The sequence below is a fragment of the Anomaloglossus baeobatrachus genome, unplaced genomic scaffold (genome assembly GCF_048569485.1).
Source record: "Anomaloglossus baeobatrachus isolate aAnoBae1 unplaced genomic scaffold, aAnoBae1.hap1 Scaffold_2569, whole genome shotgun sequence".
NCBI lineage: Eukaryota > Metazoa > Chordata > Amphibia > Anura > Aromobatidae > Anomaloglossus > Anomaloglossus baeobatrachus.
In genome coordinates, this window is record NW_027442128.1 from 22023 (window position 1) to 28427 (window position 6405).

A 6405-nucleotide genomic window follows, 5' to 3' on the forward strand; every position below is an offset into this window, starting at 1 on the left:
ACCTGCAGAGCCGCACACTAGATATATAATACCCTGCACCTACCTCCACCTGCAGAGCCGCACACTAGATATATAATACCCTGCACCTACCTCCACCTGCAGAGCCGCACACTAGATATATAATACCCTGCACCTACCTCCTCCTGCAGAGCCGCACACTAGATATATAATACCCTGCACCTACCTCCACCTGCAGAGCCGCACACTAGATATATAATACCCTGCACCTACCTCCACCTGCAGAGCCGCACACTAGATATATAATACCCTGCACCTACCTCCACCTGCAGAGCCGCACACTAGATATATAATACCCTGCACCTACCTCCTCCTGCAGAGCCGCACACTAGATATATAATAACCTGCACCTACCTCCACCTGCAGAGCCGCACACTAGATATATAATACCCTGCACCTACCTCCACCTGCAGAGCCACACACTAGATATATAATACCCCGCACCTACCTCCACCTGCAGAGCCGCACACTAGATATATAATACCCCGCACCTACCTCCTCCTGCAGAGCCGCACACTAGATATATAATACCCTGCACCTACCTCCTCCTGCAGAGCCGCACACTAGATATAATACCCTGCACCTACCTCCACCTGCAGAGCCGCACACAGATATATAATAACCTGCACCTACCTCCACCTGCAGAGCCGCACACTAGATATATAATACCCCGCACCTACCTCCACCTGCAGAGCCGCACACTAGATATATAATACCCCGCACCTACCTCCTCCTGCAGAGCCGCACACTAGATATATAATACCCTGCACCTACCTCCTCCTGCAGAGCCGCACACTAGATATATAATACCCTGCACCTACCTCCACCTGCAGAGCCGCACACTAGATATATAATACCCTGCCCCTACCTCCACCTGCAGAGCCGCACACTAGATATATAATACCCTGCACCTACCTCCTCCTGCAGAGCCGCACACTAGATATATAATACCCTGCACCTACCTCCACCTGCAGAGCCGCACACTAGATATATAATACCCTGCCCCTACCTCCACCTGCAGAGCCGCACACTAGATATATAATACCCTGCACCTACCTCCACCTGCAGAGCCGCACACTAGATATATAATACCCTGCACCTACCTCCACCTGTAGAGCCGCACACTAGATATATAATACCCTGCACCTACCTCCACCTGCAGAGCCGCACACTAGATATATAATACCCTGCACCTACCTCCACCTGCAGAGCCGCACACTAGATATATAATACCCTGCACCTACCTCCACCTGCAGAGCCGCACACTAGATATAATACCCTGCACCTACCTCCTCCTGCAGAGCCGCACACTAGATATATAATACCCTGCACCTGCCTCCTCCTGCAGAGCCGCACACTAGATATATAATACCCTGCACCTACCTCCACCTGCAGAGCCGCACACTAGATATATAATACCCTGCACCTACCTCCACCTGCAGAGCCGCACACTAGATATATAATACCCTGCACCTACCTCCTCCTGCAGAGCCGCACACTAGATATATAATACCCTGCACCTACCTCCACCTGCAGAGCCGCACACTAGATATATAATACCCTGCACCTACCTCCACCTGCAGAGCCGCACACTAGATATATAATAACCTGCACCTACCTCCACCTGCAGAGCCGCACACTAGATATATAATACCCTGCACCTACCTCCACCTGCAGAGCCGCACACTAGATATATAATACCCTGCACCTACCTCCACCTGCAGAGCCGCACACTAGATATATAACCTGCACCTACCTCCACCTGCAGAGCCGCACACTAGATATATAATACCCTGCACCTACCTCCTCCTGCAGAGCCGCACACTAGATATATAATACCCTGCACCTACCTCCACCTGCAGAGCCGCACACTAGATATATAATACCCTGCACCTACCTCCACCTGCAGAGCCGCACACTAGATATATAATACCCTGCACCTACCTCCACCTGCAGAGCCGCACACTAGATATATAATACCCTGCACCTACCTCCACCTGCAGAGCCGCACACTAGATATATAATACCCTGCACCTACCTCCACCTGCAGAGCCGCACACTAGATATATAATACCCTGCACCTACCTCCACCTGCAGAGCCGCACACTAGATATATAATACCCTGCACCTACCTCCACCTGCAGAGCCGCACACTAGATATATAATACCCTGCACCTACCTCCACCTGCAGAGCCGCACACTAGATATATAATACCCTGCACCTACCTCCACCTGCAGAGCCGCACACTAGATATATAATACCCTGCACCTACCTCCACCTGCAGAGCCGCACACTAGATATATAATACCCTGCACCTACCTCCTCCTGCAGAGCCGCACACTAGATATATAATACCCTGCACCTACCTCCACCTGCAGAGCCGCACACTAGATATATAATACCCTGCACCTACCTCCTCCTGCAGAGCCGCACACTAGATATATAATACCCTGCACCTACCTCCACCTGCAGAGCCGCACACTAGATATATAATACCCTGCACCTACCTCCACCTGCAGAGCCGCACACTAGATATATAATACCCTGCACCTACCTCCACCTGCAGAGCCGCACACTAGATATATAATACCCTGCACCTACCTCCACCTGCAGAGCCGCACACTAGATATATAATACCCTGCACCTACCTCCACCTGCAGAGCCGCACACTAGATATATGGCTGCTCTGTGCTTACAGGACCTGTGATGATGTCACATGGAGGGGAGGAGTCAGGGTCACATGATCAGCTCCTCAGTGAGTGTAGTCCTATATTGGCGTGCAAACAGTGAGGTGCGGTGTCAGTGGACGGTTTTAGTAAACCATTGTTGCGTATGTATGTGACCCCTGTTGCGTATGTATGTGACCCCTTCACACTCTTATTTCAATCTTTGCTAAATTGAATTCTTTATTGATAAGTTGAGGTGAGGAGAAGATTTCTTGAACAACTTTAAAATAAAGATGTTTTGATCTGATCGCTCTTGATCACAAGTCACTGAATATGTGTGTATGACATATATGGAGCAGATCCGCATGTGTACGATATGTACGGAACAGTGCCATGTGTGTACGACGTCTACGTAGCAGAGCTGTGTATGTATGATATCTATGTAGCGGAGTCGTGGGTGCACAATGTGTATGTAGCGTTTACCCTCTTTTACCAGTTTATTAATCCCCAAAACACCCGTGCAGTTCCAACATAATTCACACGAGGTCCCACAACGAATCAAGCTCTGCTACATGTAAAGTCACAGTGAGCGATTATGGCACATGACTATCCGCTATGAGGCTCAGACAGAGACTGAGCAGCGATCAGTGGTGACGTCAATTAGGTTAGTTGCGACCCCAGGTGGAGGTTCCTATAGTCCTCCACTTGTGACCGCAGGTAACTTGACCTCAGGTGACTTCAGTGACCTCACCTGAGTTCATTCACCGCTCATCACACGACTCACTCAGTCTGTGCCTGATCATCACAGTGTACGTAGGAAATACTGTGGATAGAAGCACAGGACAGGGTGTTACCAGGTAAGGTAACAGATAAGCCAAGGTAATTTAAACCCAGAACTGCTTTTTATGAATCCAGTAATTTGCATGATTTCACGACAAATTTCATTACCACATACAGTAATGACAGTGTTTTTATTAGAAACGTTTTGGAAAAACATTGGAACATGTTATTAAATGATACTATTTTAAAGGATGTTATGCCTACTCATCCGGGTATCAGTTTTAGAAGGGCCCCTACCCTGAGAAATATTGTAGCCCCCAGCAGGTTGAGAAGTTCCAGCCAATCTAGGATAGTTAGGGGGTCAAGGCCGATGCTTCCTTCTGTGTGTCCTCTCTAGTGGTCTTCCCTCCACCCCAGCTTCTGAACGGGTCATCGGTGGTTGCTGCACTCCTCGCGAACCCTGGGATTCCCCTTATTCCTAAGAACCTGGGTTGAATCTCCACCTCCAGACCATGGGCCCCTTTCTATTCTGTCATTTTTTCCTGACGTCTCTTCCTGATGCCTTCTCGACCACCTTCCTGGGTGCTGACCTGGCGCTCACTGAATTCTGTGTGAGATGGCTCCTAACTTCCCTTGAAGGTGCCCCGCTTCCTGGGTTGCTGAACCAGTGGGCAGGAGGTCCCATACCTCATGATGGCCACCCCCGGCACCTACCCTTGCCCAGTCCCAGTGAAAGAGCTCCCATGTCATGTGTTGGATGTCTTATGGTGGTTTACCGGTGATGACCTCCTCCATATCCAAGATGAATACTGCACCCTAGATGAGGTGCAGTACCCTGTGGCGCCTGAAGCTACAAGGTACAATGAACTCTGTGTTGCAAGCAGGCTCATATTGATACTTTGCAAAAAACTGTTTATTCTGTAAGTCAATCCAACATCCAACATAAGAGGAAATTCGTCTGCTCTTCCTCTGTTCGGAAGATTTTCTGATAAAGGGCCCTCTCAGATGCCAGTCTTATTTTATTGTATACCTGATAGAATGCGAGTGTAATAAACAATATGTGGGCAGGACCTCTCAAACACTCCATGCGAGTGTAATAAACAGTATGTGGGCAGGACCTCTCAGACACTCCACAACAGACTTCATTCCCACAGGCGGAATATTAAAACTGTTTTTTTACTACACAGTCTCTCTAGGCATTGTACGATAGTTCATAATCAAAATATGGCTTTAAGGGTGACCCCATCGATCAGATCCCTCTTAATACCCCTAATAGAGTGGAGGTATTAAGTACAAAAGAAACATTCTGGATATACAAATTAAACACTTTGAAGCCTATAGGTTTTAATGAAGTGACATATTTGTTTTATTAATATTATTTTACTGATCTATTTTTACTCAATTTAATAGATTTCTTGGTTTTATATTATTTATTTATATTATATTAATTTTAATTTATCTTAATTCAGGTCTCGACTTTTAAATATGTTTCATTTTAATAATGTTTATATTTATACATTTATATAACTATAAACTGTATATTATTGATGTTAATGATTCATGTTTCTAATTGAGGGATGGGGTGCATGATTATGGGGTCCTGTGTGTGGTTATGCCGGCACTGTCCTTCGCACTGTAGTCATGCAGGAGGGCTTCTCGTTTGAAGCTTGTGAACTTTCCGTAATCTGCGCAGACGCAGTGAGGAAATTCCCATTGTCTGAACTCTTTTAACCCCCACGCATGCGCGGTGTGGTTCTCTCCCATGGACCTGAACTCCTGTTACCCCTCACGCATGCGCACTCCTGCTTTGCTCTGGCACTCGCTTTCTGAACCTTCACAGCTAGAATCATTATACTAAGGAATACAAATATATGGTGCACATCAACACTCCCCACCAATAACTAATATTCTTTAATTTAATTAAAATTCATTATTTCAACATTCCTTTTTGTTTTTAAAACTGAAGAAATGTTCATTAATTACTTTCCTCCATGGATTTTTCTTCATTGTTTCCTGAGCGGCTTCATTTGCAGAACATTAAAACCCGCAGGCAGACCGCCACCTCCATGGCTTCTAACTGGGTTTGTTTAGGGCCTTTATACAAAAAGAAAGTTTTTAAATGTTCACCCATATTGCTTTTTTTGCTTATATGAACTCCTTCTCGTACGTTACCCTCATATGTACGATTGCCGCACGCGGTCTCTGCACACACTGTATATTATGTCTGCACTACTATATGAAACCTCCCAACACTTCTTACCCATAAGGGCTTTCCAGCTCGTGGTCTCTGAACATTCGCACTACATATCAATTTTTGCACAACCCGTCACTATACACACGCGATTATTTATTTTTCTTCAGTTTTTTCCTTTTTCCCTTTGATAAATAATACACGATTGTGAGATTCAAAGTTTTTAATATTTTTTTTTCCTCTCTCTGTAATATCATCAATTTAGTTTTTTTAAAACAACCCTTCCCCCCTTTTTTAACACAAAATATACCATAACCTTTCTTCTCTTCCCATTGTTTATCATGATCCCCTATATAGGGCTGTGGATAGTGCCTCCAGCCAGTGTATTACTACGATCCCCAGTAAATCCCACAGTTCTAGACTCTAAGCATTCTGTTATATTTTCCTCCTTCCCTCTGTACTAGTCTGTCTATTGTAACTTGTATATGTATTCTGTATGTAACCCCCTTCTCATTTACAGCACCATGGAATCAATGGTGCGCTATAAATAAATCATAATAAAAATAATAATATTTTCAAGAAATATTTCTGCATTATTCTTTTGCTCTTTTTGCTTTTTGTTTTGTATTTCTACAGTATATTGTTGCGATATTTGTTACACTTCCAAGACTTTTAAAGTCGTCCGTTTATACATTATGCCTTAAATCTTGTTGCCATTATCTGATTAGTCGATTGTCCCGCCAGTATTT